Genomic DNA, 26,438 nt, shown 5'->3' with positions numbered 1-26,438 from the left:
AAGTGGAATACAGTGATACTACCTGCTATATAGATACATATGTTTAGATATTTAGACAATTAAATTAATATCATTATAATAATAATAATAATAATGATAATCGGCCAGTGAAAGCTCTGTTGTCCTTCACATGAATGCCTGAAACATTTTACCAAACCCATTATTTTACACTATATTCCCCATTATAAAATGGATAATTCCGGTCCTGAAGTCTGATTGCCTGACAGATATTCAAAGAAGTCCTATATTTTCTAATATTATTTCTAATTTTGACTTCACTGTGTAATGAAGAAATTTTAAAGACTACTTCTTAGCGTAAATAAAAAAGCTTGGATTCCCATGGACAGTATCTTATACACATATCTTTTTCTGTTGTCTGTGTTGATCTCTTGAGGAACCTTGTGATATTTTGAGCTCTCATTGAATGATAAAAGTGTCGCAGTTTAAATCATTTTCACTGTTAGAAATTATGAAACGCTCTGTTAAAAGCAAGGGAGTTTTTATATCTGTTATAGTAAAAGAAAATGCCCGCTGAACTAGGGATTGAACAGTTTTTCAGTGCTTGTACAATCGATGGAAATGTTCAAATAAATGTGCTAAAGAAATAAACAAAAAAGTAAGTTATTCCTTTATCATATTGGCTAGCTAATGTCCCATCCTTGTTAGTTAGATTAACAAAATGCTGTGGTGTTACTTTTTGTCAATGAAAAATTAAAGTCTTTTCATTTAAAATGACGGTTACAAATAATGTGGACCAGCGTAATACTTTGAGTTTTACTGGTGGAGCTCATACAGCTGTGTCTGGATATCTTGGTCAAATATTCGGCTAGTGTGTATTGTCTGTTTAGGGGTTCTGTAGCATTCCACACGGATGGGCAGCTTGTTCCCCTCTCCCGCCGGGGCTGCCCAGCCATGTGGTTGAAGCTGATACCCTGGATTCTCTCCAGACACAGCTGTATGAGCTCCACCAGTCAGGACAGGAGGCTCTACTGTACACAGAGAGGGACGGGAGGGGAGAACAAGCTGCCTAGCCATGTGGTTGAAGCTGATACCCTTGATTCTCTCCAGACATAGCTGTATGAGCTCTACCAGCCAGGACAGGAGGCTCTACTGTACACAGAGAGGGGCGCTGCAACCAGTCCAACCCCAGGATGCAGTCCTCGCGGACTGGGGCAGGGTAGAAGGGTTGTTTCACCCTTGTAGCCCCAAAGTGCACGGTGATCACCCTGGGGGTCCGGCTGCCTCGGTGCCTGGTAGGACACCAGGCCACAGCAGGGTGATGGTTAAACCGGTGTCGACGAGGGCCTGGCAGGGTCTGCCCTCAGTGAGGCGGGGAAGGAATAAGCCCTGGCTGTGGCCAACTCTTCCCACAGCAGGCGGGGTGAAGCGCTCCTTCTGGCTTTCCGGACTGGGGGTAGCGTCGCTTAAGAGCGGCCTTCCCCCCTTTAGGCCGCCCCGCTCCCATTTCCTGACAGCATCCGGAGTCCCCGGGGCTGGAGGAACCGGCGGTTCTCTGAGTCCAACATCATCGGCCGTTCACTGTCCATCCTCCCGCTTCTGACACCAAGGTAATGAATTTGGTTTCGTTGAGAAACTTGTGGAGTTAAAAACTGCGCTTTATTTGTTCTCCGTCACCACCCGCCAGCAGCACTCCTGCGCCCAGTTGAGAGTGAGACACAAGACAAGCCCGCCAAGAGCGCGGGCCCGAGAGAGAGAGAGAAACACCAAGGGGTGCGGAACCAGGGAACTATTTACATGGAAAATGGGCGATCTCCCCAGACTGTACGCTCGTTTCACTGTTACCTGGATACCTCTTGGGGGATATCCTCTATATCCTCTTGGGGGGAAGATCCTCTTGTTAGAATAGAATCCTATTCTAACAACAAGTGATTATAAGATGATCTGTCAAAGTGCAATGAAATACAATATGCTGGACAGTATGCTTCTCAAAGTGCTTTACGGGATAACAACCATAACAACAAGAATTTTACAAGGCCTGGGAGGAAGAATATCATCAATATCAATTATAACAATAAACTTTATTTTATATAGCGCCTTTAAAGGTGGCTTTTTTAAAAAAAAACTTTTTTTAAATGCATTTGCATCTGCACACAGAGCAGTGTTTACTTGAACATGGAGATGCCATACTGAATAATTTCTGCACACAACCATTGCAGCAGAATTTGCATCGTTTGGCAGGGCTATGATTCATACAAGTGGTGGTGGATTTGGAGACAAAATGTATTTACATTACACAGAGACTCAGTAGCAATAGCAATTAGCAATATCAAAATAGCATTATTATGGACATACAATTGACTTTTTTTAAAAAAAAAACTTTTTTTTGACAGCTGGTTTTTGTTGACAGCTTGACACAAGTTTATCAGTGAAAAGACCACGGGCATTCTTCTTCCCCCCTACATTCTCAGAGTAGAATAGAATTTATTATTAGCACAATTTATTACAGTGCTAAATTTAATATTATTGATTACTAATAGTTTATGCTAACACCTAGCTTTCTTAACGCGAGAAGTACTACCGTAAGTAAGTACTGTACAATAAGTACTTACTGTACTTACTGTACTGTACTTAAGAACTACTAGTGTAAGCAAAAAAAAGGGGTTTTGGAGGGGGGGAGGTGTCTTTTGCTGGAAGACTCGCCTCCTTCTACTTTGAAAATACCTGTGAAACTGGTTTAATTCGTCACAGCCAGCACTCCCGCAGAGAGTGATGAAAACCACGCAGCGCCAGGCGAATGCACATTAATATGTTGGGCTTTTGGGTTCGGGTGGATTTGCGCCCTGCAGTTCAACCTGCGGTACCGCTGTGTACTGTACATACAGTACAGTACGAACGTGTTATTTTGAAATATAAAAAATGTCAATATACTGTAGGAGAAATTGAGTATTGGTGTGTATTTTTTCTTTAAAATACCAATAACAGCAACATACAGTTTACATAATATGTTTATGTTCCTAAATTAATATTGTTTATGACCTTTATGACCTTCGTTATGCTCCTCTGCGTTTTATGCTTAACTACTAAAATTTCCCTTCGTAAAATTCCATATATTCAATACTAAGCGGATTAAAATGTGCACAGTAAAGAGATTAAATGATTAAATCTTTTCACTAAAGACCAATACACCACATTATTTTCCGTGTCGCATTAACATTGGAATGTTTTTTTACAAGTATCAAAAGAAGCGATACACAACCTGTCTCCTCTATAACTCTTCAGTTTACAGAGAAATTCCGCCAGAGCCTCACAACCTTGTCCAATAATACTCTTCTTGTGTCTTTTTGAGCTAAGCAGGATTTTAGTTACAGACCATAACAGACCAAAAAACAAAATCCGCCTGCGATTCGGGTGTTAACAAAACGTGTTTACAAAGAAAGTGAAATACAGTAATACTACCAGCTATATAGATATATAAATTTAGATATTTAGATCCTTAAATTAATATCATTATTAATGTATTTAGATACGTGATTACATATTCTCGATTATAAAACAGATAACTCCGGTCCTGGAATCTGACTGGCTGACACCCTTCTGAAGCGGTACCATAATCTCTGGTATACGGACTCCCCAGAAATTTGACTTTTTACTGTGTGATAAATTTTAAAGACTACTTCTTAGCATAGATAAGAAAGCGTAGATCAAAAGCTTGGATTCTCATGTATCTGATACAAGTATCTTTTAATACAGTCTTTGTTGTGCTTTTGAGGATCCTTGTGATATTTTGAGCTCTAGTTGAATGATAAGTGTCGCAATTTAAATAATTTCCGTTGTTAGAAATTATGAAACACTCTGTTAAAAGCAAGGGAGTTTTTATGCCCGTTATAGTAAAAGAAAATGCCTCACAAAGTAGGGCTTGGACAGTTTCCAAGTGCTTGTACAAATGTGCTAAAGAAATGAACAAAAAAAGTCATTTATTCCTTTATCATATTGGCTAGCTAATGTCCTGTCCTCATTAGTTAGATCAACGAAATGCTGTGGTGTTTGTCAAAGAAAAAAATAAAAGAAGAATGTGGACCAGCGTAATACTTTGAGTTTACAGCTTGTCCAAATTTATTCATTATTAATACTATTAGTAATATCTTCGGTAAAGGCTTTGAATCATAAAATATTTCTGCATAATTAAAATATTTATGATAAAGGTAGGTTGTGTACTTTTGCCCAACTGACCAATCTTGCTTTCATAAAATATACCAACTTTTTAATGTATAATGATTAAAATGCTGCAATACACTGTTTAAATTTAAAAGTCTAAAGAGTATACAACTTAAATTATTAATTGGAAAAAGATTGTCCCTCAGCAGTGACCAGGATTCGAAACTGGGCGTTTTCTGGCGACAGCTCAAATGCTGTATATGAGACTTTAAGCTTTATTAGCTCTACCTGGCGGAGTTACAAGGTACTTCCAGATAAAATAAAATAAGATGCAAGATACAATACAATACAAAATAAGATACAATCTACAGACATATTACAGACATTTACAACAAAGACATATCATAAAACATTTACATTTACTGTTAATTTATTACTTTTAAATATATACTTTAAATTACTGTAAATATATTACTTTATTTTATATGGCATCTCAAAGCAATACAGGATTCTGGCTGTTAAATTCTGAACATTGCTCAGTGTGGATTTAAATAACCCAGTGAACAGGATGCATATTACACAGGAACAGGAACATATTAATTGTATTGAAAAAAGCCTTTCTTTATTTCTCTAGTTCCTAGTTTTCTCTATGTTCCCTTTAAAATAATTTGTAGATTTAATAATAATAGAATTATATTTTATTTTATATTATTTAATAATAAAATAATAGATTGTCCTTCAGCAGTGATCGGGATTTGAAACCGGATGTTTTCTGGTGACAGCTCAAATGCTGTACATGAGAGGTTAAACTTTATTAGCTCCACCTGGCGGCTTTACAAGGTGATTCCGGATACTATTAACATAATCGAATTTGCATACGGTACGGCGCAGTATGACGCGAAATGTCCACCGCGTTGTACCGCAGCATACCCCGCTCGTTTTGAATGGCTGTATCTGTACCTAGGTAAGTTGTGAGTTAATGATTGTCAATGAGCAGTAAGATCATTATTGATAAGATCACATTAGGACCACAGAGAGACAACAAGAAAAAGGGAGGAGAAGAGAAGGACAACTTGAAAGAGGGAGAGAAGACACAAGGGAAGAGTCAGGAGGAGTTGGAACTTGAAGCTTGCACCAGGCAAGAGCCCCTACTTCATGATCATCCAAACAAAACCTGACTGGAGCTAAATATTTTAACCTTGCTAATGAGAGCTTACTATTCTGTCCCGTTACAACCTCCGTAAACTGTCTTTTATTCCTTCATGGTCTGATTTCCTGAAATTGTAAACTTTTGTTTCTAACCGTACAGTTTGAAAATATTCATGCCATGCTGAAAAGAGAAGAAAAGTTCCTGTGTCTGTATCTACCTTTTGTTTACAGTATATGTGCTTTATGAGATGGCTGTTTAAAAGACCAGAGAAACTATTGCTGTGCGAGAAGCTAAGACTGAGGTTAAAAGCTGGCAGACAGGAGAGAAGGGAACAGCAGAATCAGGGAGAAAAGAAATACAAAACAAATAACACAAGTGTTTTGTATTGGAAAAAAAGGGAAAAAACAGAGCTCAAGACTGTGAAAGGGGGAACACACTATGGGCTAGCCAACTATGAAAAACATTTTATATCCAAACAAGTTTGTTCCTTTGAAACAGCAAACATATCAGGGTTAGCTATCTCTGATATTTAGTTACAGGGTTTTCTAAGTAAATTAGCACTCCTAAAGTGAGCTAAGTGTTATTGTGGCTTAGTCTCTTCTTTATTAATAAAATACTCTCCTTCAGTTAAACACCTTGTGCTCTGGATGTGTCTGTGCACAAATTCTCAATTATTTTGGTGCTAATTAGATGACTGCCTCCTTTCCAGGCATCACACATGTCAATAAATTATCCATTTCTTATTTCTTTTTGTCTTTGTTTTGAATGTGTGGAGTAGTTTGTATAAAATATGTTTGTTAATTCAAAGTGTCATAACAGCAAGTTTTAAAGCAATAAAATATGAAAAGTGTGCAAGGGTCTTATGTAAGACATTTTAACTCAGACATTACTGAAATCAAATTTTGATTTATAATTTGATCATAGGCTTAAACCATTAAATCAGCTGTACCTAGACAAGTCAAAGTCACATTTTCAAGGAAGAAACAAACTTGCTTTTCCTACTGTGGAAAATATATTACAAAAAATGTATGCTTATTAACAACTGATAAATGTTTAGACTTATGTGCATAGAAACATATAATGAAAAATGCAAAAATGCAAATCTTTCAGACACAAAATAACTGTCTCTGGTGCAAAGAGTATTTAAGTCACATAAGTCTCTATGAGCATTGATCATTTTCAAGTGTTTCCTTGTCCCACTTTGGATCTCAGAGGCATATTAAGCAGACGAGCAACCGTGAAAGGTAAATTTTATTGCAATCAACAAGAAGAAAGATTTTTTCTCAAGAGAATGTCTGTTTATCTCAGACTTCTCATGCCGTACACCACATATTATTAGGGTTAATCTGACACTAGTGAATATGTGCTATTTATACTGCAGATCATGCAGATCATGCATCTATTTTCAGTAACCACTTAGCCCAATATAGGTTTATTGTGAGTTCACAAGGGGTGCTCTTGAAAATCTTGTTTCATTTTCAGAATAACTACAGTACTTAGATAAAGACTAGTCTTAATTTATAAAATTATTACCAATAATATTAAAAAAAAAACTTTCAGTATTTTTATGCTTTCTCTCATTTCTTAGGAACCCAAATTCTTTGTAATTTAGAGGACACTACAATTGTACTGAAACCGAAATAAAATAATGTACAAAACAAAGATTAACTACTACAAAAATCATAGTTGGTACAGTTGAATGGATATAAATAAATGTAAGTTCTAATATTGTTACTTTTTAAGTGTTTAATGAACCACACATTGATCAAACAGTATATTTTTTTCAGTTTCACAACAGCAGTGTTATAACCTATATATTGTAATTTGAAACGCAATATTTTTCTTTTTGAGTGCCACAAAGCTGGCAATTGTTCTTTCTTTTCTAAATCTGGAAGCAAAATAGTTACATCTGTAAGTTTAGCCATTGGAATAAAAGTGAGTAAAGAGCTTTGTTTTTTGTACCTTTAAAAAAAAGATTGAAAATGCTGTTCAGAGTGCAGGCTGCTTGGAAGCTATTTAATGATAATAATCTGTTGCAATTTGGTTTAAAATATGTACTGTACATTCACAGTTAGCTTATCACTACAGTTTATGAACGAGTAATGCAGCTCATTATTTCAAACATCTAAACCAGGGGTGCCTAACTGTAAAGGGCGTGCAGTGTTGATGCAGTATAATGGACCCTATGCGGAGTTCTGGGCGCTGGTCAGAAAAGATGCGAACTGGGAAAGTTATCAGTCCTTCCAAAGCCAAATCGAAAGACCATAAACGATGTCAAGAACGGGTTCCGAATTCAAAGCCACTAGTAATATAAGAGAGCCAAAATGTTCCTAAGGAGATACCAATACCGAGCGATAAGATGAGAATGGGAGAGGGTTTAAATATGTCTGGATGTGGAGGGTGCGGTAACCAGTGAGCCGTCTTGATAGGTTATATGGGTCTGATCTATGGCGTTTGCGGGCATTGCCTCCAGCTAGTGCTTGACTGGGGCGAGACCGTTTGTGTGGAGGATTTCGAAGCGGGTGCGACACCAACCAGTCGACCAGAGTGCTTGCCAGTTGATCAGTCGCAAGAATGTTTAGCAAAAAATAAATGGGCTATTTAACTATTTACTTTTCTCAACAGAAGTTAAACTTCATTTAGATCTGTGCATGTAATGTCATATATTTTACTGCCCTTGGGTGTGTTTGACCCTTGTCGAATGGATTGTAAAAGTCTCTTCCCTAAATGCTGGCTGACACTGGAAAAAAGGCTACAGGAGCTCCGTAAATAAAGTGTTGTGTGTGCTACCCAAGAACGTGCTCTTGGTTATTGCCTCACAAACCCAACATTCGCTAGTGGATTGAAACAGACTGGCCGTGACAAATTCGCAAAGAGTTTGATAAGTTTGATTGCCTATTTGATAGTTGTATTGTTTGAGTGAAAATTATGAAGCAAAGTGACGGAAACTTACAGTTACCACAAGGAATGGGTGCATGATTATTTTTTTTTGTACTTTCACATTAAAATACTAGTGTCTACGCGAAAAAGGGAAATAAAGAACAACATTTCAAAACTGCACACAAAATGTATGATGTGGACCTGCTAAAAGTGAGATACAGAAAAGAAAAATGATCAAATCTCAACTAGTAGCATCAGTCGGTTTTCATGATGCTTAATACAAGAGGGACAGCGACAATCATCCCATCGTTCCTCGTGAGCCACTTCCTGGCTAAACACACAAAAAGTCATTCAGGGATCAAAAAGTAATACACAACGCATTTACTGAGGCTACTGACTTACTGTTTGGAGATTTCAAAAACAAACCTTTTTGGAGAGTTTCAGACAGCTGTTGTCTGAAATCAAAAAGTTTCTCAGTTCATCTCAACATGATGAATATGCCCAATTAGAGGATGACCAGTGCCTTCTGGATTTAGCATTCGTCACAGACTTGACTGAACTGCTGAATGAGCTGAATGTCAAGCTACAGGGACAAAATAAAAATGTTATTGACATTATCAGCAGTGTCGACCTGTTAAAAAAAATTCAAGTGTCCTCAAGTAAGCTTCTCAGTGCCAATGCTCACATTAAGGTAAGATATTCTTTTTTTCTAAAATGGGGAACGTTACTTCTTCACTGTAGCATGAGTCACTTGCTTTTATTTGCTGTCATTTTAGAGATTGGTATTGTTATTGTACTGATGTGACCATAGCTGGACTGGCAAATGAAAAAGTCGATCTTACATTAAAAAGGTTGGGCACCCCTGATCTAAACCCTATTTATCACTGTTTTTAAATTTTGAGTTAATATTTTAAAAATAATTTGAATTACATTAAAAACAAAAGCAATTCTTATCTTGAAAACAAAACAAAAAAAAATATCTTGAGGCAGCTTACCAAGTAACAGGGATGGGGTGAATTATGCTACCCATTTTGTTCTGTTGGCTTAAGGATGTAAAATTATAGTGACAATTCAGAATACAAGATAATAATTTAATAAAATATATGCAATTTAACCATATCACTTTCACATTCTACAGTCTGTATGTGCATTAATAGATTAAATATTGATTACACTCTTCATTCTGTTTAGTAAAGATGAATATCTATTGTATTGTGGTTGTTATGTTAGGTGAATATTACAATATATCTAGAAACAGATGCTTAAAATCAGTGACAATAGTATTTTAATAACAAGCTGCCACTATTTTCGAGTACTTTTCCATGCAATCCAGTGTTACGCTTAGTAAGGTACTAAATTGTTTAGCAAGAGTTGTATTAACTTGGTCCTCTGCTTTAGTATCCTCTAGAGGACTGCAAAGAGCTTATACTTTGGGTTCATTACAATTGAGGACATTTTTAGTATGGAGCAGATTAGCAGTTTCAGCAGACAAGTTAGTTGTCATTTGTATTTACTTATTCTATTAGTTTAGTACAGAGCAGCATATTAACCAAGGGATAATCACCAGTCATGAACACTGCTTTCAGTTTGTTGGTACTGACTCTGTATATTTAATTCTGATTAAATAAATGATACCCTGATTCTAGTCCCAGAGTCAATGATCAGTCATTAATCAAGGCAAATTTATTTATGCACATTCTCTTACAAGTTTTGATTTATTATGAACATTCTGTTGTTGTATTCATATATTGTATATTGTATAATTTGAATCTGTGCTGATATTATTTATTTTGTCTAATACCTAGCAGTCATAGAAGCATTCTTGCTATTTACTGTTCTTACTTCTAATTGTTCCAAAAACAATGAGTTTTTAAAGGCAGCATAGAACCAAATTCAGTAATAAAACTCAAACTTGAACTGTTGTGCTATTGATTTCATAGCACAAGACTGCATTTGGACTGACATAACAGCATGTTTTATCTTGTCTGGCTGACAAGATCACATTGGTTCTTGTGTGACTGAATATTGTGAAAACACTGAAGTAAAAGCTTTTGTATTTCAGCAATTATTTTTCATAAAAAAGTTTTATTTGTTAAATAAACTTTCAGAATAAAGACATTCATTGGCTTCTCAGAAGCCAAGTGGCCAGAAAAAAATTTAAAAATGGCCCTGGTGTGAGTGTGTCTGCCCTGAGATGGGTTGGTGTCCCATCCAGAGTCTTGCTGGACAGATTCTGACTCCTCAGTGACCCTGAATTGGAAAAAGTGGTTAAAAAATGGACAAATGGATAATAAGTTGTAAGTGAATGGTTGGTTCAGATAAGATGGCAGTTCATGTCTACCTATGAACTAGTGGGGAATGGTCTGCCATCCTACATCACCTTACCAGTTGAAGGAAGACAACTGATTAACTTACATTTAAAAATCAGAGTCAGTCTGTACGTGATATGTGGAAAAGGTGCCAGTTCCTCTGTTATGTACTGCACCAGAATGAAAGAGGGAAGGAATTATTCATCTGACTGGCTGGCCGTTTGATCACATTTTTGTGGAAACAACAAACAAACAAAAAATAAGACCTTGAATCTTTCAATCTGTTTTTGTTAATTTTCTTTGTTCAGTTGGTGAATCTCTCTGAAGCATTAAGTATTGATTTTCGTTTACTTAAACCTGAGAGGCCTCCCTCATGTCCTCTAGAGAGAAAATCCATCTTTTTCCTTCAAATGGTCAGGTGGCAGGGGATAGGTCTGCTTCCCACTGCTTCCTAGGGAATGTAGTTAAGACAAGAATCCCCATTTTGTCTGAACTTGTCACCCTTTTACTAAGGGTAATGTTTTATGTAAAAATATTATATGTATTTTAGTTGCACAAATGGATATTTGTAAGAACTTGTATAAACAGCACTAAAACAGGGTAGATGTTTTTTGCTGTGTAGAAAAATGGTCGGCTGCCTAGAAATCTGATTTTAGCAGGTGAAATACAAAAAGCATAATCCTTTGGGTGGTTTTCTAAATCACTGCAGATTACACATGAATAAAGACACTTAACTAAATTCTGTCAACATCTGGCACAGACTTCAATATCCCTGGAGGGTACTGAGGTATGTCTGTTAAATCACATATGAGCCCAGAGTCTGTTTACAGATGTCTACCTAATTAAGGGGAACAAAGTGTGCACAAAAGTGCTTTTCATGTGCATTAGGAGAGCATTAGGATTAGAGTTGGACACCTGTTAGAAAATATGGTTTGCATTGTAGCATGGAAATGTATACAAATTATAATGTATAGTGTTACAAGTGAGGGGTTACGAAAATGGTAAAAAATGGATTTGACCAAGCAGTTTAGTCAGAAAATGAAATGTTCATAACCCCCACCTTTTAAGTGATTTCTCTAGAATAGCTGGTATGATTAGAAATGTGATTTCTTTGTTCTCTGGCACAGATTTGGTGAAAATAATAATAATCCAGACACACTTGGTGTTACGATCCCTGCCTCTCGGCAACGAAAGAGGCAGAAGAAGGCGTAGCCTTAGTTCATCAGTCCACCTATCACGGTACGCGTTCACCACCACACCTCCGTCTCATCTGGTATTTAAGCATTAGTCTTTCCCTACCTCCTCGCTCAGTATTGGTTTCCCTTTCGAGCTTCTTAGTTGCGCTACGCCTTCAACCTCCTTGTACTGTTCTGGTTCCAACTTTGGTTTTTTCCCTTTTACTACGTCTATTGGATTACGGCTCGGCTTCGGTTGCTTTCTTCTAGTTTGGTTCTCTGGCTTCCCTTGGATTCTCGGCTCTCCCCTTCGTCTACAGTTTTGGATTACGGTTTGGCTTTGGCTACTCCCTCTCGGTTTGGATCACTGGCTTCCCTTGGACTCTCGGCTCTCTCCTTCGGCTACGGTATTAGGATCACGACTCGTCTCAGTCGGCTCCCGCAAGTGGGTTCACTACTTGGTTTCGGTTTCACTGACCGAATCTGTAACACTTGGTTAAACAAGTATTTATTAAAATGACAAGACAAACTTCACAATACACAACAAAACATACAACACACAAGTTACTCTATGGACAGTATTTACAAACAGGTAATTCATAGGCATAACATTCTTATCACCCAGAAACTTCTACTAAGTATTAAACTCTTAATGCCTACAGAGGCCAAATAAGAGATTTATTTAGAAAAGCATTTATTCAGAAAGCTGCCCTTCTAACTAAATGCGGTACAACCTGCAGTTACATTTTTCTGCACCATGGATGACACAGAATAAATATGAGCATAACTCCCTATTCTAAAATACACCCACTAAACAAGAGAAGCTGTTTTTAACTGGATTCTTCACTCAGGAAATGTAACTTCCCTAAAAGCTACAGAGTAGCAAGCTCTCTTAGCAAGTTTCAAATACTTAGCTCTAATCTGCTCTTCCCTGGTGATTTCCAACAAGAACCTCTCACTTGGCATATGCTTTATGCTCTGTCTCCTCCTGTCTCCACTCTCTCTTGTGGTCTGTTCTGTCTCTTGTCCTGTCCTCTGTCTCTTATACTACACTTTTGACACTCTTAATCATTTACCCAGAACTTAATTAACTAAGGTAAACTAGAAGATTCTTTTGATCAGTGTGTCTCAGACCTAACACAACTAACTTGGTTTAAAGCTCTAGGAAGTGGAAGTATTCTCACTTGTTAGTTGTTACCGATTGTATTCTTAGAGACACCTCCATTATTACATATCTCAGCCTGGAACTATATATAGTATGTGTATATATATACAATATAATATTCACACTACATTTACTCATGTAGATTTCTATTGCAATCAATAATTAGTTAATTATTAAATGATTAGAATAATTTTAGAGAAATAATGTAATAATGCTAACTGTTTGACATACTGTACATAATTTTGAAGCATATTTATGAATGCCAGGAGCACAGTAGATTTCCAAAGCTTAATTTATGCAATGTGGTCTCTTTTAATAGGTCTTTTCTTCTAGCATGTAGTAGTCTATAAAACCTAAGATACCAGCCATATTTATTGTCTGATGTTTTGATATTGTTACAAATAGGTAATGAAAATGGAGAAATCAGGAAATGACAGATTTACTTGATGACTTGATGACAAGTGAATTAAATAATCATAAATACTTTGCTAAGCATATACCAAGCAGTTGCTATAATTGGAGGCACTTGAATAGACTGACATGAAATGAAAAAAGGTTGTGTTAAATAACATAGTAAATTCTTTGTTAAAGTTTTTTCAGGCCATTTAATTTAAATTCAATTGTAGCCTGTCAGGGAAGACTGAATTTACTGCCTATTAAGCATCTGTAGTGGCAATGCTTGTTAATAAGACAGAATTAAGTGTTGCTGTGCTTTCCCAAATGAGGCCCCATCTTTCTCTTCATCTCCGTGGTGCAGTTATTCATGCAGGCTGATTTAAGGTTTTCTTTTGATAAGGGACAGCTCCCAAATGGGGATGCACTTAGCTAAGTCTGGCTATCATGATCAATGGTCACCCATTGGCGCCTATCTGTCCAGGGAGTGCCAGATGGACATCTGGACTGCATTCCTAGGTGTCAGGGGTAAGTGACTCATATCTCACCTTGATCAACCAATCAGGGACTGGTAGGGCCGAGTAACCCACGTGGGTCTCTGATGCCCATAAAACTTTCAGCCAATGAACGAGCTGAAGTTCCTCCAGGTAAAAACAGGCAACACAGAGGGCCTGAGAAGAACAATTCCAGGAGCAGAAAGGCTCCCAAGGGCAGAACATTCTCACAGCGTGCCTCCTAAACATCCTCAGACTCAGCCCGGACCAACACGTAACGGCCAGTGTGTCTGAGTGCCAGAACTTTCCTTTGTTCTAAGAGTCGAGAGCGGAGGTTGCCAGAGAGTAACCAAAAGATCCACCCGAGGTTAGCACCAGCAGCAAGCCTCGTGAACAGGTCGGAACTGTGGACAGCTAAATCAGTATTCAGAACTAGCGCATCATCAGGAATGAACCGGTCCTCTTCCTGACCCACTGGCACCCACAGTCACTTTTCTCCTGAGCACAACTTTGCTAGTTAAAGCCAACACTAACTAGCGAGTCTTTAGAGAGCAGCACATCGCAGGAACTTCTCTCAAGCCGCACAGCACAGCTTGGCACCGAGCCAGAGAGTGCGGATTGGACAGCAACAAGCCTGCAACTGTTTCTTTGCTTGTGTCTGCAGGAGATCTGAATCCCCAGAGATTGGATGAGTATTCAAATTCACTGCATTACTGCTCGAGAATTCAATTGTTATCTCAACCAGTTAATATCAATTTAATTCCTAAGAGTTATGTACTTGTTTTGAGTATCTAATGTAGAAGTTGTAACCAAGTTCAATTACAAAACGGTCTAAATGAATGATATACTGAACGTATGTCCTCTTGATATGTGTAACTCTTCGTAACTGAATGAATATACAGATGCAGCCATTCAAAATGCGTGGGCGATACCGCATTATTTTCCGGTACGCTGTACGCAGTCTACCGCGAGTTACCGGTAAATACCGCGAGTTACCGGTAAATACCGCAAGCAAAATAATAGTATCCGGAATTTCCGCAAGGTGGAGCTAATAAAGCTCAACCTCTCATGTTTGAGCTGTCGCCATCAAAGTCTTTAACGAAGATATTACTAATAGTATTAATAATTAATGACCTTGGACAAGCTGTAAGTGTAAACTCAAAGTATTGCACTGGTCCACATTCTTTTTTTCATTGACCGTCTTTGTAAAAGTAACACCACAGCATTTCGCAATCACGCATTTGTTTCCAATCATGCAAAGTACAGTAATTTTTGAGAATCGATTCACCATGCCTTTCACATGCTCATAAAAGAGATTGATTTAGGAACATAAACATATCACCGTATGCAAACTGTACTGTATACAGTATGTATATGTATATTTAATGTCTTAACTGTGCCCGTTTAAGTATTGAATATTTATATGGAATTTTACCACTAAAGGGAAATCTTAGTGCCTGAGCATAAAAAGAATAGGAGCATACTGCAACGCGTGTGAAGGCCATAAACGATATTAATTTTGGAACTTAAACATACAGTATATGGCTGGTCTCGGTACTTTAAAGAAAACATACACGAAACATGGTTTTATTATGACCAGAATCGGTCTTGAGATATTTTTAACTTGATTTACAGTATTTGAGAGGTATGTCTTGACACCGATACTACGTAAATACTGCTCACGTATATGTTTCTAGGTTTATATTATGCATTTCATACAGTCAAATTACTTTTGAGCAACTGATAAGAAGCGTGAAACGGTATGCCCAGGGCGTTTTAGTTTTCGTTTTGCTTTAATGCAGTGCAGGGACTCTGCTTTAACTATATCGCCGTGGATTGATTAGAGATATCAAGTACATACAAGTCATTTTTTAAATGTTGTAGTTCGTCTTGTAAAAATGTTACGAGTACATCATCTGTCAACAATTACACAGGTTCTGTTTCCATATTGCGGATTTTGGTTACGTAATATTATTTTCTAATTTCACGTTGTGAATATATGATTTGGGCAAACAGAGCCGCAAAGCAGTACATTATGGGTTGTTGTTTTTTTTTGCAGTTTTATCTAGAACAAGCGATGCTTAAACCTTTGTCTGATTCTTGTGAAACTATCCACACGACAGTTACCTAGGAGTTGACTTCAGTGATGTCACTGATGGGATGTTTCTAAAAATCCATCCACTGTAAAACGTCTTCTCCAGTTGTCCTGCATATGTATTCGCTAATGAAGCTGTTTGTTCTGAGCCTGGTTCTCTACATTTCTGTATGAACCAGCTTAGAGGGCTAAAGACAGCTTGTGTTTAAATTGAGTGTAAGGTAATTTATGCTTCTGTGTATAATGTTTCTGTAGTGCTTTTTCAGCACTCTGCATGTGACTGCGCTGGTGGCGCTGTGGGTTAGGTTACTGACTCCCATGTCACACGGTCTGTGATCGAATCCCACTGGAACTATGACTTCCATTTTTAACAAACATTTCTTTGAAAAAATGAAACGTTTCCCTTGGTCAGAGATTAAATAAAACCTCACTCGCACCAAACAAATTTATATTTCTAAATATCACAACATGATCGAATTTAAGTCTCTTTAATAACAATGAATAGTCACCTATGCGTTACAAAATAAACATTTATATTGATTTGAATCGCGTTTTGATTTAATTGGTAAACGCGTGTTTAAATATATGTGTTTAAAGGCGATATACTGTATAAAAGCGCTGATTCTTATGGAGTGTGTTCCGCCGGGGATTCAAAAAATTAATTTTTTTTAATCGCGTATCTAAGGAAAATTGCAGTATAACTTTGTTCATGCACAAACAGTTACGACCCCCCTCTCTGCGGAAGTGCTGGCTGTGACGAATTAAACCGGTTTCACAGGTATTTTCAAAGTAGGAAGTACAGTACTTACTAGTTAAGAAAGCTAGGCTCCTCAATGAAATCGCTTTAACATGCTAATGCGTTGGTGTAACAGTCCGGGCGTGGCAAGCTTCCAATGTCAACTCGACTCGATTGGAAGACAATGAACGTATTCTAGCCCTAAATGAATTAATAGCAAACATGGTTTACATAAAAGACATTTTTCCAAGAAAGTTTTTAATAATACGATCTATTGTTGAAATCTGAGCCTAAATTAAAGAAAAAGCATTTTCAGAGAGCAATCACGCTGTGTTTATGTAGAAAAAGCGATTAGGTTTATGAGCAATCTAATTACCTATTCGCTTAAAACGCTATATAAAATAAAGTTTATTTAAAGATGAATGATAAGTGTCGCAGTTTAAATAATTTTCGTAGTAGGGCTTGGACAGATTCCAAGTGCATTTTTGCAATTTACATTGCATTGTCCAATGTGCTGCTGTAATACAGTTTAAAATACAGTAAATCTAAACTGTATCAGCTTTATTTATGGGTTGCAATTTAGAAAAAGTCAAAAACCGCACTCAAAATGCAATTTAGAGCTTTCTGGCAAGAGGAGACACCCAAATTAATAATGTAACATGCCACTGTTTGTGCATGAACAAAGTTATACTGCAATTTTCCTTAGATACGCAATTAAAAAAAATATTTTTTTTGAATCCCCGGCGGAGCACATTCCATAAGAATCAGCGCTTTTATATATCGCCTTTAAACACATATATTTAAACACGCGTTTACGATTTAAATCAAAACGCGATTCAAATCAATATAAATGTTTATTTTGTAACGCATAGGTGACTATTCACTGTTATTAAAGAGACTTAAATTCGATCATGTTGTGATATTTAGAAATATAAATTTGTTATATATTTGAGTGAGGTTTTATTTAATCTCTGACCAAGGGAAACGTTTCATTTTTTCAAAGAAATGTTTGTTAAAAATGGAAGTCATAGTTCCAGTGGGATTCGATCACAGACTGTGTGACATGGGAGTCAGTAACCTAACCCACAGCGCCACCAGCGCAGTCACATGCAGAGTGCTGAAAAAGCACTACAGAAACATTATACACAGAAGCATAAATTACCTTACACTCAATTTAAACACAAGCTGTCTTTAGCCCTCTAAGCTGGTTCATACAGAAATGTAGAGAACCAGGCTCAGAACAAACAGCTTCATTAGCGAATACATATGCAGGACAACTGGAGAAGACGTTTTACAGTGGATGGATTTTTAGAAACATCCCATCAGTGACATCACTGAAGTCAACTCCTAGGTAACTGTCGTGTGGATAGTTTCACAAGAATCAGACAAAGGTTTAAGCATCGCTTGTTCTAGATAAAACTGCAAAAAAAAACAACAACCCATAATGTACTGCTTTGCGGCTCTGTTTGCCCAAATCATATATTCACAACGTGAAATTAGAAAATAATATTACGTAACCAAAATCCGCAATATGGAAACAGAACCTGTGTAATTGTTGACAGATGATGTACTCGTAACATTTTTACAAGACGAACTACAACATTTAAAAAATGACTTGTATGTACTTGATATCTCTAATCAATCCACGGCGATATAGTTAAAGCAGAGTCCCCGCACTGCATTAAAACAAAACGAAAACTAAAACGCCCTGGGAATACCGTTTCACGCTTCTTATCAGTTGCTCAAAAGTAATTTGACCGTATGAAATGCATAATATAAACCTAGAAACAAATACGTGAGCAGTATTTACGTAGTATCGGTGTCAAGACATTCCTTTCAAATACTGTAAATCAAGTTAAAAATATCTCAAGACCGATTCTGGTCATAATGAAACCATGTTTCGTGTATGTTTTCTTTAAAGTACCGAGACCAGCCATATACTGTATGTTTAAGTTCCAAAATTAATATTGTTTATGGCCTTCACACGCGTTGCAGTATGCTCCTATTCTTTTTATGCTCAGGCTCTAAGATTTCCCTTCAGTGGTAAAATTCCAGATAAATATTCAATACTACAACGGGCACAGTAAAGACGTTTACTGTAAATCTTTCTACGACAGACCAACGGACCACGAGTGCCCCTGTCGGTCAACCAATCACGTACCGTGGTACCGCGCGTCATCGTGCGTTACAATGCGCGACACCGTAGCCAATTACCTCCGGTACGTGTCTTTACCGCTCACTTTGAATGGCTGCATCTGTATATCTTTGTATTCTGATGACCCTCATGATAAGATCTGTTAGGTTTACATGCACATTCTATGTATTAATAAATGTATCCTCATGTATTAGTACCTGTGTGTGCGTTGTTTTAGTTATACCGCATGGTTGGATTCTAAGGCCATTAAAAGAATCATTTTGTGATTTACTGCCACAATTAATAATTGTCCCAGTAAATGCCCAAACCCCTACATTACTGGTGCCTCGTGAGAGCACACTATTTTAAGCTTCTATTTTTATAAAATAGACACACTGGATTAAAATGAATCACTGGGTTATTGATGAAAGTTTAGAAGATGCATTCTCACATGTGTGATATATGGAAAAAAATGTTCATATACAGATCCTGCCATTCAAAATGGCCACATCAGAACTCATGTCTGCAGTAAGCTAGGTGTGCTGTACTGCGAAATGATTTGGCTTGCCAAACATCTTTTCTGTAAATAGTATCTTACTGTAACTAGCCAGTGCATATTTAATCTTATTTTAGTTTTCATATTAAACTGTGACTGAAAAATTGCTGACCACGGCTGATTATTTACAACTTCAGTTGTGATCAGATCATCACTTTTTGTACAGAGTAATAATAATATTTAAAAATTCCTTACACTTATGTTGCACTTTTCTGGACAATCCACTCAAAGCACTTTACAGGTAATGGGGACTCCCCTCCACCACCACCAATGTGGTGATCAAGCTGATCAAATCTTCCAAATTGACTGCTGTTATGTTCAGGTGGGTAGCTGCGTCAACATGCGTAGTCTGCAAAAGAACAAGTAATAGGTTTATTCCATGCCCTCTCTCCCAAGGATCTCAGAGAATCACCTTCTTTAAACTCTTTCAAATTCTGACTCAAAACCTTCTTCTTTAGAAGAATCTTTACTTAATTGGTTCCATTCTTTACCCCTCTGCTTCTTCTATACTTAGTACAACCATCCACGTTCTCCTCTGTGTATTGTAATTGTGTTTAATCTGGTATATTCTTTTTATTTATTGTTGCTGTCATTCTGTAAAGTGCTTTGAGACGCCACCTTTAAAGATGCTGTATAAAATAAAGTTTATTATTATTATAATGTGCAGCACACACCTGGATGATGCGACAGCAGCCATAGTGCACACAGTACACTCATCACACATCAGCTATCACTGGGGAGGAGAGCAGAGTGATAAAGCCAATTCATAGATGGGGCTTAGTAGGAGGCCATGATTGGTAAAGGCCAATGGGAAATTTGACAGCAGGGTTACAACTGTACTTTTTTCGAGAAACACCCTGAGAATTTTAGTGACCACAGAGAGTCAGGACCTTAGTTTTACATCTCATCTGAAGGACGGCGCCTTTTTACATTATACTGTTCCCGTCACTATAGTGGGGCATGAAGACCCATATAGACCCCAAAGTGAGTGCCTCCTACTGGATTCTCTAATACCTTTTCCAGCAGCAACCTTAGTTTTCCCAGGAGGTCTCCCATCCAGGTACTTACCAGGCTCACACCCACTTAGCTTCAGTGAACTGCTAATTGTGAGTTACAGGGCTACATGGCTGCCTTTGTATGGTTATTGTTTATCAAAATTATTTAAAAGTTTGACATTGGAGTCTTTGTTTGTCAGTTTCCTTATGTGGGGTAAACAAAAGAAAACAAAATTTTCAACAATCCCACTTTTCAACAAAACAAAAATAATTGAATGTGAATAATGGTGTATTCTGAAAATGACAGTGCCAAATATTCATACCTCAGAAAACATTTTGCTTGATGATATTTTGAATTGTATGACTTTTCACCCATTGAATTTAAAAATTAACAACTGATTTTAAACACAACCCCCATGGCAGCATTTTTGATTATTTTGTGGGATGCATGTTTCAATAAGGTGCTATCTCAAAACAGCAGACATGATTAGCAGTGTTACTGTGGGACTTTTTTATATCACTAGAGGTAGAATATTATTGTTTAAGCATGAATTCTAGAGATTACATATAGAATATACACACAAAGTTTAATACCTCAGTAATTAGACCTAGAGATTTACATACTGAGATTTTAAAGGTTTGGGATATCAGTGTCTGGGATACCAATGTGAACAGGTCTCATAAGGCCTGTTTTTAAAAAAGATTTTAATAAGTAAAAACTTGTCTTGACCTGAAATATAAAGAAGTAACTCATGACTACTAGCCAGGAAAATAAAAAATACAATAAATAAAAAATAAAAATCTTTTTATTTTATAAACCAATTTTACAACCCTAATTATGGCATCAGTTTACTGGCCACAGCTTTTACATTCCAATCAACTGCAAAATTCTTAGGACTATGCAAACAGTGTGGAGGCTTTCCAGAATCCTTGAACCAAATCCAGCAGATAAAATATCATTGATCTGACTTTGGTTCATTGTGCTTGGTTGAATGATGATCTCTTTGCTGGGAAAGTTCAAAGTAATCATGAGAACAGGTTAATTCACTCCTTGGGCTATTTGTATCTATGTATGTGATTAGAGATCAGAACTGACTAAGTGCAGAGAGTAGTGGGAACAAAGCTAAAGAACTGATTATATGTAAAGAATGCCACAAACTCAGTTATAGTAAGTTCTTACAATTTTATAAATGACTTCAGTTTGGCATTCATTGAGTTCATTATTCCAAGTCTTTCATGCTGCAAAACTTAATTTTCAGAGGCTTAAGAGAGTGAATTAACTAATTTCTTTGCTAGGTTCCTAAGAAGCCATATGGCTTTTTAAACTGACTTATGACTTAAAGTACCACACTACGAAAGATATGAGAGATTAAGTTGTAATCAAAGTTCTTTTGTAATGTTTTTAAATGAATTATTTTATATATTTTGAAAAAATTGAGGTAATATAACCTTAAAATCCATTGTGGTGGATGGTAGGAAAGTTAAATTAACAGTTCTTTGGAATGAAAATATTATTGTATTACTATGTTAACCACACATTAAATGTACCAGTAATACAGACCACATATCCAAAACAACATTCTTCTAATGACAATAATTGTAAGCACTGTATAACTTAAATAATTTGCAAATACAAATACAAAAATCTTGGACAAAGTAACTTTATAGTATCTTAATAGAAAATACAAAAAAGTTACAGAAAAATTAAATTTAATAAATACTGTAGTGCTTACAGGATTGTGCAGGACAAAGGACAAGTGGAGACGAAGTAGGAAAACAAACACCAGCTTTTATTCTCCTTTACAACCAAAAGAGCACACGCGCATGCACACATTAGGGGACTGATGGAACAGGTACACTGGTTTAGGGTGGTAACTTGCTAACATATTCTACACATATACTAAGTTTCAAAGAACACTTACAACTAACTTAGGTCTATTTACATGAGCAGGGTCAGCTGCTGGTCATCGTATGGACCCTCAAACTCCCCCCTGGTTACAACTCCCAGCCTGCTTTGCGGTACCCTCAGCGTCTAGGTGCACTTCCTCCTCCCACTGACGTCGAACAGCCCCCTAAGACTGTACTCATAGTCAGCTAATGGCTATGGAACCCTGCGTGAGTGGCCGCTGTGCCGCGGTGACAGCTGGCGACCCGTGGTCACCCCTTTTTGGCCGGCTCCTGCCCCGGTTGCTCCTTCAGAGCCTCCCCACAGGGCTCCTCCTCCAGGGCCCAGTAGGGTGCCAAGCGGTCTCGGTGTAGGACCACCACTCTCCCCCATTTTTGCAACCAGACCCCGTAGCAGACCTCACCCACCATCCTGAGAACCTCAGCAGGCCCCTCCCACAATGGCCAGCTTAGGGCTAAGGTCTTTGTGGCGGTACAGGCTGTACACCCAAACCAAGTCCCCAGGCTGGAAGGCCGGCCCCCTGCCAAATCCTCACCTGAGTCAGGCGGGTACTCAACAATTCCGCTGCCACAGGTCCCACTCATAGTCTGGTCCGGCCGGTAGTGCCAACTCGTCTCCAGGCAGTGGACCGAAGACCAGGTCCACCGGGGTTTGCATCTCCTGGCCCAGCATGAGCGAGGCCAGGGCGCACCCTGTAGATTCCTGAACCATAGTCCGATATGCCCAGAGCGCAAGGGGGAGGTGGCAGTCCCTGTCCCGCTGGTGCCGAGACACCAGGGTGGCCAGCTGGTTGCTGAGCATCTGGTTGAACCGCTCCACCAACCCGTCGCTCTGGGGTCTTAGAAATCTAAAGGCGCGGGCACACCCTGGCAAATACCTAGGACCCAAAGTTACACCCCTGGTCACTGGGTAACTCCTCCATCACCCCCAGCCTGGCAAACATCCCCTCCAGTAGGGCATTGGCCACCGTGGGGGCACTCTGATCCGGGAGGGCGTAGGCCTCAAGTCACTTGGTGAAGTAATCCATTGCCACCAGGACGTAGTGGATCCTGGCCTCAGTGCACAGAAATGGGCCCAAAACGTCCACCCCACCCGCTCAATGGGAGCCCCCACCTGATGTTGTTGGAGGGGAGCCTGAGAGCTCTCTGGGGGACCCTTCTGCACTACTCACACCGCGCACATTCGGCAGGACTGCTCCACGTTCTGGTGGCAGAGACCCCAATAAATGTGCCCTCGGAGATGCTGCAGGGTTTTCTTGGAGCCGAAATGCCCCACGCCCGGCTGGCCTTGGACCGCTCAGAACACCACCCCGTGGAGTGACTGCAGCACCACCAGCTGCCACTGGATCTCGCCACTGGAGGGTACCTGCCACCCCCAACACAGCACCCAATCCCTCACCTCCAAGGTCTCCCACTGAGAGCAGAGGGCCTTGACATACTTTGGGTACGGGGGAAACTCCTCCCATGCAGGCTGCGCTCCTGCTGCCTTCAAGCAGAGCACCAGTCCCACGTCAGAATCGGCTGCCTGTTGCTGTGCCAGGTCTAACAGGCCCACCCCCAGTGGCCCCTTCAGGGCCGTGGAAGCGGGGCTCGTATCTTCCACAGTGCGGACAGCCCCCTCATGCTGCTCCCACTGGGTGCAGTAGCGGCAGTCCGCTGCGAGAGGCATTTGGATGGTGAGATCCCGCACGGTGCATGACAGTAAAGCCGTACCCCTGCAGGACCTCTATCCATCGTTCCATCTGCCCCTCACTCTCTTTCAAGTGGAGCAGCCAGATGAGGGACGCATGAACGCATGAACCAGAACTGGGTCCAAAACAGGTACGGCCTGAAGTGGCAGACTGCCGCCATCACCGCAAGCAGCTCATGACAGGTCACGCAGCAGTTCCTTTCAGCCTTACTCAGAGCCCTACTGGATTCAACCACACACTCCCCGTCCGGCCGCTCCTGTACCAACACCACGCCCACCCCCGAGTCACTCGCATCCATATCCAAAATTTAAGGTAACTGCGGGTCGGGATAGGCCAGCACGGGGGCCCCCACCAGCTTCACGTAACCGGCTGAAGGCCGTCTCACAGTGTGAATCCCAGTCAAAACTGCGGCCCTTTTCGGTGAGGTGGTGCAGCGGGGTGGCAATGATGGTGAAGTCCCGGACGAACCTCCGGTAATATGAGGCCAACCCCAAAAAGTTGAGCAGCTCCGCGACAGTGCAGGGTGTCGGCCAGCCCCTCAGTGCAGCGACCTTACCTGGGTCTGTAGCCACCACTCGCGGTCCAACAACGTGCCCCAGGAAGGTTACCTCCCACCACAGGAGCTCGCACTTGCGGGGGTTTAGCTTCAGGCCAGCACGGCAGATGCAGGCCAGCACCATCTGAAGATTCGCCAAGGCCTGGTCAAAGTCCCAGCCATGAACCAGCAGGTCGTCCAGGTACACCACACACTGGTTCCGCGGGACTGATGTCAGCACCCTCTCCATCAGCCTCTCGATGGTCGCCGGGGTGTTGCACAGGCCAAAGAGCATGACAGTGAACTGCCAGAGGCCCTGGCCAATGGAAAAGGCCATCTTTGGGCGAGCGTCGGGAGCGAGCAGTACGTGCCAGTAACCGCAGCGGAGGTCAAGGGAGCTGAACAAGGTTGACCCGGTAATGTAATCTAAGGCATCGTCTATCCTCAGCAGCGGGTAGGAGTCTTTCCAGGTGACCTCATTCAGCTTGCAGTAGTTGACACAGAGCCTCCATGAGCCATCTTTTTATCGTACAACTGGCGCTGACCACGGGCTCGCAGAGAGCTCAATCACCCCCACTGCGGCCATCTCCCAGATCTTTTCCTTGGCGGCGGTCTGTTTGGCGTGAGCCATGTGTCAGGACACATGTGTGGGTAGTGGGTAGTGTGGGTGCAGTCCTCATTTCTTGCAGCGAAGAGGTGCTCGTTCTGGATGAGTAGCACCTGCAGCCGCTGCCGCTGGTCCCAATCGAGGCCCTCACAACTGTGCTGGTACAGGTCCTCAACGGCGCACCTTGCATCCATGCAAAGCTCGGCCCTCGCCACCGCCGCCTTGTCCGCCCCCATGGGTGACTGTATGTGGCACCGCAGCTCCTCGGGTGAGAGGGCCTTCAGAAAGGCCTGGAGAGCCATATCCCACTGCGCTTCCCTGGGGAAGGCTGGGTATCCCCGGCATCAGACATCAGTGGTGACCGGGCCCAGTCACTCTCCTAATCGGCGCCACCGCAGGGCCAGCCTCTCCTACATCAGGTCCAGTGCCTCCTCCACACTGAAGCGCAGCTGAAGAGCCACCGTCTGGGGTGCGTAGTCACCCCACTCCTCCTCCGGGACATCCAGGAGCACCTGGCAGGCTGCTCCTTCCAGCGCCGCTGCCAGGTGACCAGCCATCTCAGCCCAGCTCCAGCCATTCGCCCAGGCAGGTGGAACTACGCCTCGTACGTTTCCCACGGCTCTTCCCCTTTGTAGCAACTGGGTTGTAACAGCTGGCCGGCCCCTGCAGGAAGGGCATCCCCTCTCTGTGGCATCTGCTGGACAGAACTAGCAGGGAGTCGCTCCAGTTCCACAGGCGGGACCACTACTGGGTAGCCTTTTTAAAGGGCTGTGGCCACGTGTTGCACCCAGGAGTTGCTCAGGCTCCGGTTGTTCGCTGCCCCTTGGTTTGGTCTCTTTCAGGATCAGCCGTCACTTGACAGAGTCCGCTAGCATCTGCCACGAGTTGTCCATCGTGTCCACTTCTAACACCAATGTAGTGCTTACGGGTTTGTGCGGGACAAAGGACAAGTGGAGACAAAGTAGGAAAACAAGCACCAGCTCTTATTCTCTTTTACAACCAAAAGAACCAACAACCAGATGTGTACACACATAGGTTTAGGGTGGTAACTCGCTAACAGACTCTACACACATACTAAGTTTCAAAGAACACTTACAACTAACTTAGGTCTATTTACATGAGCAGGGTCAGCTGCTGGTCATTGTACGGACCCTTGGACTCCCCCCGACTACAACTCCGAGCCTGCTATCTTCATTGTTCACATACTGAAAAACATTTTAAAGCCCTTAGATATTAGAGATGTTCAATTTATTTATCATACTGTAGCAGCAATGCTTATTATTAAGCCAAAGAATTTAGTGTTGTAGATTTCTCATTGAGATCCCTCTCTGTTGTCCCAGCCACAGAATAGCTAATGATCTGTGTGTGCTGGTATGTAAGGTTATTGATAAGTTTCTATCTCCAAGGACAGCAACACCAGCCAGTTCTAGCACTCCAAATGCTAGATATCTGATCCTGGCAACTAGATGTCTGGCTGATCCTTTGTTATGGATGATGGTCTT

The sequence above is a fragment of the Atractosteus spatula genome, chromosome 9 (genome assembly GCF_055471065.1).
Source record: "Atractosteus spatula isolate fAtrSpa1 chromosome 9, fAtrSpa1.hap1, whole genome shotgun sequence".
NCBI classification, from domain to species: domain Eukaryota; kingdom Metazoa; phylum Chordata; class Actinopteri; order Semionotiformes; family Lepisosteidae; genus Atractosteus; species Atractosteus spatula.
Note: the sequence above shows the minus strand (reverse complement) of the source record.